The sequence below is a fragment of the Lycium ferocissimum genome, chromosome 1 (genome assembly GCF_029784015.1).
Source record: "Lycium ferocissimum isolate CSIRO_LF1 chromosome 1, AGI_CSIRO_Lferr_CH_V1, whole genome shotgun sequence".
Classification (NCBI taxonomy): Eukaryota; Viridiplantae; Streptophyta; class Magnoliopsida; order Solanales; family Solanaceae; genus Lycium; species Lycium ferocissimum.
The window spans coordinates 2,897,821-2,907,362 of record NC_081342.1 but is presented as its reverse complement, the minus strand read 5'-3'; positions in this window follow the sequence as shown (position 1 = coordinate 2,907,362).

Below are 9,542 nucleotides of genomic sequence, written 5' to 3'. Positions count from 1 at the left end.
TGAACCATATGACTAACCCTCTGTTTGATTTATTTGTTACTAACAAGTCTGCTAAGGAAATATGGGACAGTTTGGAAAAGAAATATGGTGCTGATGATGCAGGGAAGAAAAAGTATGTTGTTGCCCAGTGGATTAAGTTCCAAATGATTGACAATAAGCCAATTATGGAACAGGTTCATGAATATGAGAACTTGACTGCGGCTGTTTTGTCCGAGCGCATGAAAATGTGTGAGGTTTTTTAAGCCAATGTTCTGTTTGAGAAATTGCCGCCTTCCTGGAGTGATTACATAAACCAACTGAAGGAAGGACTTGACCCTTCAGGAAATGATCAGTCACATGAGGACTGAGGAGGCTAACCGTCTCAAAGATAAGATGGAAGCTCTTTCCCTTAACTCTTCTAAAGCTAACCTTGTGGAAACTTCTGGTACGGTTGTGAAAGACAGGTCAAACGCAAACAGAAGAAAGTCCCGAAAAAAGGGAAATGGGAAGAAGAAGAATCATTTCAACAAGCCGGGGAGTCAAATCCAGAAGTTCAAGAGACCTTGTTTCGTTTGTGGGAAAGTTGATCACAGGGCTGCTCAGTGTAATCAAAGACAAGGGCAAAACTCGAAACAGGGAGGACAAGGTGTTGCCCAAGCTAATCTTGCTGAGAGGAATGAAGTTATTGCTGCTGTAGTGGTTGAGGCGAATCTGGTGGTTAACAAGACTAGTTGGGTTCTGGACACTGGTGCTTCAAGGCATCTTTGCGCTAATAAGGAGCTTTTCCATAACTTTGAGGAGTCTACTGATGGCGAGTGTGTCTACATGGGTAACTCCACTACTGCTGGAGTTATGGGTAAAGGAAAAATCCTACTTAAGTTAACTTCTGGAAAAACTTTAGCCTTGAACAATGTTCTGTATGTACCCTCCCTTCGTAGAAACTTAGTTTTACGGAGCACTTCTCAACAAAACAGGCCTCAAACTTATTTTTGAAGCTGATAAAATAATTATTTCTCGTGGAGGAGACTTTGTTGGGAAGGGGTATCTTAGTGGGGGTTTATTTGTACTGAACATTGTTCAAGAGCTTGTCAATAATGAAAATGTTTCTAGTTCTGCTTATGTTGCTGAGTCTGTTGATTTATGGTATGGTAGACTAGGTCATGTTAATATTGCTTCTACTAAAAGACTTAGAAAAATAGAATTAATCCCTGCGGTAAAAGTTGATGAATTTTCTAAGTGTCATGTGTGTGTAGAAGCAAAACATGCTAAGAAACCATTTAAATCTGTTACTAGTAGAAAGACAGAATTGCTTGAACTAGTACATTCAGACTTAGCTGATTTTAAGAACGCAGTTAGTAAAGGTGGAAAGAAGTATTACATTACTTTTGTTGATGACTTTTCTAGATACACTAAGGTATATTTTCTTAAGTCTAAAGATGAGGCAGAAAGCATGTTTTAGAAATTCAAAGCAGAAGTAGAAAACCAATTAGATAGGAAAATCAAGAGACTTAGATCTGATAGGGGCGGTGAATATAGTACCAATACTCTAGAGGCTTTTTCTGAGAAAAATGGTGTTATACATGAAGTTAGTGCTCCATATACTCCCCAACAAAATGGTGTAGCTGAATGCAAAAATTGAACCCTTAAGGAAATGATGAACTCTATGCTTTTAAGTTCGAGTCTATCTGACAACATGTGGGGGGAAGCTGTTTTGTCTGCCTGTTATATTCTTAATAGGGTCCCTCATAAGAAGTTAGACAAGACTCCATATGAGTTGTGGAAAGGGTTTTCCCTAACTTGAAATTTTTGAAAGTGTTGGGGTGTTTGGCTAAGGTTGGTCTACCAGATTTCAAACGGGTAAATGTAGGATCTAAAACTTTTGACATTGTTTTTATTGGTTATGCTCAAAATAGTGTTGCTTATAGATTTATGTCTTTAAATGATTATTCTATTTGTGAATCTAGAGATGCAGAATTTTTTTAGCATGTTTTCCCTTTGAAAAATAATGTGCCTAGTGATGTGCAAAATAATGCTTCTACATCTATATCTGTTAATTCTCGTGTTGTGCCTTCTTCTAATGTTGTTGATAATGAGCATAAAATTGAACTTAGAAGAAGTAAAAGACGTAGAATTGAGACTAGTTTTGGTCCTGATTTTATTACTGCTTTTTTGACTAAGAATTGTGATATTGATGTTTTAAATGATGAATTAGTGTCTATCTACTTAATGGAAAAAGACCCTAAGACTTATGATAAAGCAATGAGGTCAATAGATGTTATGTTTTGGAAAGAAGCCATTAAAAGTGAATTGGACTCTATAGTTTCTAATCACACTTGGGACTTGCATGATTTGTCTAAAGGCTCTAGACTCTTAAGTAGCAAGTGGATATTTAAAAAGAAATTGAGACCTGATGGTACAATTGATAAATATAAGGCTAGACTTGTAATTAGGGGCTTTACCCAAAAGCAAGGTGTTGATTACTTTGATACTTATTCTCCTGTGACTTAAATAGCGACCATTAGAACTCTTATTGCCTTAGCCGCTATTCATAATTTAGAGGTACACCAAATGGATGTTAAAATGGCTTTTCTAAATGGTGATTTAGAGGAAGAGATCTATATGACTCAACCTGAAGGTTTTGTGGCCCCAGAACAGGAAGATAAAGTATGCAAATTGAGAAAGTGTGTGGCCTAAAGCAGGCACCTAGGCAGTGGCTTGCCAACACAACTGTGGTTTAATCATTTGTTTTCTTTTCTTCCTTGTAACTGATCTGTATTGTTCTCTAATTTTACTAACAATATTCCCACAGCTTATATCATATACAGAGGCGGATTCAGGATTTAGGTGTACCGGGTGGCAGGTTAAAATGTTATACCCCTTTTTTTTTCTTTATGTATATACACATATATACAGTGTTTCGTCCAAGGTTACCGGGTGGCATGACATGCGGTAACCGCTACATAGATCCGCCACTGCATACGGGTTCATGCGAGATATTAACTTTTGCCATATATAAATCAAGAAATACGCTAAATGTCTATAAAAATTTTACAACAAAACAATACGAGGGTGAGATTCTTATAGAATGTGACGTGGAACATTTCATCTCAAAGTTTTCTTATTTACAAAAACCCCTTACAATTCTCCCCCTACACCTCTAACAACTAATAGATGTTTAAACGTTTTCTGTTTGCCTGACCTTTTTTTTTATTGTTTTTAAAGTTTGTTTGAACTAAACAATTTCTTTTAAACGATTATCAGGATATCTAAATAATTTCCTAATTTTTTGAACTAGACAAACCTGAGATTGATTAATAGGTTGATTAAGGCTGTTTAAATAATTATTAATTGTTTTGGATGGACTACAAAATCCCCACCAATGTTAATATTTTTTCGTAAATCTTCACAACAAATACAAAAACATGAGAAGAAAAGGATGAAAATGCATAAGAAGAGAAGCAAGAAGAAGATAAAGGAGAGAAAAAGACGAAACACATAATTTGAAATTTGAAAGTGGGTTATAAAATATTCTTTTTGGATATTTTAATGATTTCTAGCAACTTTTGAAAAATATAATAAGATCCCCAATTCACTTAGTTTTAACGGGAGAAATGATTATTTGGTCTTTTACAAACTTTTTTTTTTAATTTTATGACACTTTTACAAGAAATCTTCATTTTTTACATATAGAGATCTGAAAAAATCATTTTCTTCTATTAAGAGGTCAAGAGATCTTATTTGCTCAGTGTTAACTTAAACAAAATCCATGATCTTCAAGACTCAATACGTTTTCTTGCCCTATTCTCCTCTACTTTCCTTCTTACTGTTAAATAAAAAATATAGGAATTTTTTCAATATACCAAGGTTGTGTATAAGAGTCAAATCTAACAAAATCCGGCGACATTATGGAAGAATCATGTGAGAATATGGGAGAAAAAAGTTACTCGCTAGAATCATGGAAAAATTACAAGCTGGAATCATGGAATAGATAGTTATTATAGGAGAGAAATTGAAATAGAAAAAGGTTTAAATGTGGTCTTGATTTTGTGGGACCTCCTTCATACCACAGGCATATCTATGATTATAATGTGTGTGTGTATAATTCATATACATACCCTAAATTTTTCATGAAATATGTATATTTTATATTTTCGTAATATACATGAAATATATTTCAAAAGATATCAATATTTTTTCAACATTTATTTGGTAAGAAAATCCTCCTCGATTGTTTTATTTGACTTTCATCAAGATATCCTTGCCCTTTATAAATTCTCTCAAGTACTGACCTCTCAAATTCTACTAGTATAAAAGATAGGTGAAATAACTTTATTCACCAAATAAATTCTTCAATGGAAAACTTTGGTGTATCTTCCCGTTACATCATTTTTCTCATTGCTTGCATTTGCGGTATGTATAACTACATTTGCTATTTGCTTTTCAACTTAGAATTTTAATTATTTTTCATCTGTGTCAAGCTTTTATCACTATTTTTTTTCCTTCTTGTGATTATTGTGAAAGACGAAGCACATACCCACTCTGCATGCATTCTCAAGATGAATATCTATTCTTTTTGTTTTTAGATTTTATATTCCCCAGCTTCAGTAATGTATAGAAATCGGGGTTCAAATTCCATTAAAGAAAAAAAATGTTATGTGATTCTTGTATATTTTTGTTAAGCATTGGTGTACAGAGTTATTCCATTACGGACAAACTGCATGTAATCTGCATGTTTTCTCCTTAGACCCCACTTATGAATATGAATTATTGGTAAAATTTTCATCTCCCTTTTGGGACAATTATTTACTAAATGACCCTTTTTTTATTTCTCTCATAACTTATGAATCTTTTTAAACCACCATCTAAAATTTTGTAAGTCATTACATACGCTAGATAGATGATTGTCTCATGCTTTGTCTTGTAAGATTGAACAGTATGAACAAACATTATACTCGAGTCTAACATTGTTCGAAAGAGTAATTTTCAAAGCCTATATTTACACAACTTTTAAAAGTAAGACAATATAATTAGTTGCCTGTAAAGGAGCATTTGTGTAAATCAGCAGAATTATGCGTCAAAACATGATGTCATTGAAATGAACTCTTGCACCACTCTCTTAATTTACATATGACTAATTATAAGAATAGTTATTGGACCTTTCAAAAATGTCGACAAGTGCGTGTCAGATCTTCTTAAATTAGTGCATTTTTGAAGGATCCGACATGGGTGCGACAATATTTTTAATGAGTCCGACCAACATAGATTTTCATAACACTCATTGTATATATGTTGATTTATTTTGCAGCCATGTTCGTGATGACTCAGGTTTTATCAGTTGATGCTCTGACGGTATGTGAATTGGAAATTGATCAAGGTCTTCATTGTAATGAGGAAACTTTACCATTTTGCAGCTCCCAATGCCAGAAAAAATTTGGACAACATTATATTACTACAGAGTGTGTGGAGAAAGTTCTAGGAGAACCTATATGTGTGTGCTTCTACAAGAATAACACGTGTCCATCACCAAAAATCCAATAGAATTTGTATATTTTCTTTTGCCACTTTCTCAAAAAAGAAAAAAAAATGTCGTGAAAATATTTTATCTCTATCAGATGATATTACTCAGCATTAATGAGAAATTGATACTTTGACCTACTTTAATCAGATGATATTACTCTTTTTTCTTTCTAGTATTTGAAATTGCATCAATAAGTCTTCCTGCTTAACATTCTTTCCTTCCCAATTTATATATTGGTGTTCGAATTTCGAGAGTGATCAAGAAAATCAAGAGAATATTACAATTATATGATATCACCCAAGATTGAATGTGAAATTAAAGTTATCTTTTGATCTAATTGAAACTCTTTTCTAGTAGTTGTAATTGCATCGAAAATTGTCCCTACCTCGTAGGCCAGTTGACGCAATTTAGGATAACGTTTCAGTTTTTAAAATAATAAAAATGATATATGTGAAGCACGAAAGGACTTTTCTGTGATAAAATATTTGTATTGAATAGATTAGGAGTTGGTTGAATAAGGATTTGTTTTTTACGCTTTCCCACAAATATTTGTGTTTTGATTTGTGTAAATCTTTTGGTGCAAATAAATCATATCGACGATTCATCATAAATTGACAAATTTTATGTTGGTTGTCAGCCTACCGCAATCCTCCTCCTGTATTCAGGTTTGGGATCAACAATATAAGTAGGTAAGTAAGCTCACATAATCATCCCATCTTTTCCATATAGGTTACTATTCCTTTTCAAGCTCACCCTTATTGATGACATTCAAAAAAAAAAAAAAATATTATCAGGCTTCCTCTTAATTTAGAAAAAAATCTCAAAAAAAAAAAGGAAAACATATATTTTTTTCTCTCTATAAAAGTACTTCTAAGTTCATTCTATGTCCTTCCAAATTGGGTGGGTTGGATTAGTCATGTATAAATTTAAGTGTTAAAATATGTTTAACTTATTGCTTTCCATATTCTTCATATCAATACTAATTAATTTTGGAAGTAAATCCTAGTTTATATCAGTCAAAATAATGACATGATGTAAATTGATTTTCATCAAGGTATACTATACGTCTACTATACCTATCATAAATTCTCTATATTACTGCGATCTCCTAAACTCTACTATAAAATATGGGTGGATTGACTGCTTTATTCACTAATTAGTGTACTTGTCCGCGCTTTGCGCGATCGTGAAGAAAATATAAAATATGAACAAATACTAATGTTATATTTTTTGTAAAGAAATAATATTTTTTAAACAAGCAGCTTTTCATTTTTTTAATTCATGATTCTTTAGATAATTTATATAATCGTTTAACTGAAAGAATTGTGATACACATATCAAGATTGAATATGAATTGTACATTTAAATCAATATATGCTGACTTGAATGGAAATTTAAAAAAATAATGTAAAAAACTGGCAATCTAAACTTAAGAGCTAGCTTGTTTCATTTAATCTTTTATAAATGATCTAGTATGATTTTAAGAGATACAAAAAAGTGGTTTCTTTCATGTATGTATACACACACATTTTTTTAACTTATAAGGATGCAAATATAAATATATAGAATGTCGAAAATATTGATCAGCTCTGACTACTTGTTAACATGTGAAGCATTTCCGTTACGTTTAAATTTGGGTTCTAATATAAGATAATTTTTCTTTAGTAGAGATTTCTGAAATTTCAAATAAAATGAAAAATGGAAACAACTATTTGTTGGACTTTACAAATTAAAGCAAATGGTTGGTTTTTCAATTGTGACTTTTGCACTTTTAGAATTACGGTTGAATTGAATAAAATAAAATAAAAAGGATGAGGAAATAATGGCAAAAAAGGAGACAAAGAAGAACAAACAAAAAACCCAAACAAACTTAAGGCATAGCTAAAGTTGTTAGCATATTAGTGATATGAAAATAGTTCCTAATATTACTTTTGATACTATTCTGTTCTTCTATAAAAAACAAAATCGACAAACATCCCTTTGAAGTTAGTTCAATATATAGCTAATTCATACATTTGTGATATTTGGAGCCTATACTTTAATGTAATATACAATTAATGTATCGTTATCCAATAAAAGTAACTATTTAACTTTTAATAAGAATGTTTTAAAGAGTACTAAAAATAAAAGGTAAAACTAAAACTAAAATTCCATATGCTTCATATTATATATAACTATTAATAACCATACTAATAAAAACATTCAATCCTGTTTTTAGTTATATAGTGAGAATTAGAATTTAATTTTAGTGACATAATCCGTTGAAACTGCAATCAATCCTTCTAGTATGCAAAATTAATGGTGATGAAATAAACAATTAAATATTTTTGTAAATAATTTTTTCAACGTTTCTATTCTTTGACAGTTTATCACATCTCTAGCCACCTACTAAAAAATAAAGAAAAGAATTAGTTACGTAGCTAAAATAATGAACTAAAAGGAGATCAAGCCAAAAAAAATACTTAAAAAGAGCAAATAACATTCCATATTAATTAAATTATGCCATCTAAAGATTAGATATCTTGCATGTGTTGAAACATCGATTTTTTTTCCCCAAAGTCCAATTAAAAATGTACTAAGTAATATTATTACTATTTAGATGAAACAAAGAAAAAGTATTACCAAAAAAGATATTCATGTCAAGTGGTTAGTGATGATAATAATGCCTTTGTCCTTCTCCTCAAATCTCTTCGTAGTCATTTTCTAATCTTCTTTTCATGTGTACACCATTTGATCTTCTTTTTATTCCCGCAAAAAATAATATAGCAAAAATTAATACACTACGAATAAGAATAGTAAAAAAAAAGAAAAAATTAAAATCCCACATGTCACGTTCTTGCTTAGAATCGATATAGGATATGAAAAACTAATTTAAAGAATGAAAAGCTAAGAAAATAAGATCTTTCACGATATCTTTGCTACTAAATATTTTTTAGTGCACACTAAATTATGTACAAAGGCACAACACATGGAGAATAAACAAAACGAAAGAATAAGAAGATATATATATATATATATATATATATATATATATATATATATATATATATATATATAGGGGGCGAGGATATCAATAAGCAGAGAATTAGGACCCGTTTGGCCATGAGAATTTTTCACTTTTTCCCAGAAAATTATTTCACTTTATTTGAAAATCAATATTTGATCATGAGAATTCCAAATACAACTTGAAGTTATATTTGAAACTTGAAAAACACCAAAAATGTTGTTTTCACTTTTTTTTCATTTTTTTACTTTCAATACATTCAAACAACCAAATATTCTTTGCAAAAACTTTAACCAAACACAACTCCATCTTCAACTCCAACTTCAAAATTCCAAATAAAGTGAAAAATCTTTGGTTTTCATGGCCAAACGCCCACTTAATTAGGCGCAGTAACTATTGGTAATCAGTGGCCGAGCTAGAATTTTTACTAAAGAGATTAAAAAATATAAAGAAGTAAACACACAAAGAAGTTAAGGAGGTTCAACATTTACTATATATACAAATTTTTTTTTTTTAATTATATATATATAGTGCAATTTAATGCGGATTCGGATGAATCCCTCGGCCCAACCTAGCTCCGCCCTAGTTGGTAATTAAGAATCGATGAAAACAGTTGTAGGCATAATATATCAGCAAATAAGGACGTGGGCTGAATGAAAGGTTTAATTGAGATTTATTGCCAAGTTGACGTGGGTTAGCTCTTGCAAATGGATATTTAATGTATGAGGCCTTTTTTAATCCAATTAGATTGTAGATTATGTAGAAAAATGAAGAGAAAAATGTCAAAAAAAAAAAAAAAAAAAAAAAAAGATGATTAGGTTTCTTGGCCAAAGAGAGATGCCACATCACTCATCTTTTGCCTAGCTTTATATTATACATAGATTTTTCTTCGATGGAAAAATTTGGTGTCTCTTTCCGTTAATCCACTTTTCTCATTGCTTATATTTGTGGTATCTATAGCTACAATTGCTATTTGCTTTTCAACTTAGAATAGTTTTTTTTTTTTTTTTCCATGTGGGTCAAGCTCTTAGCATTCATTTT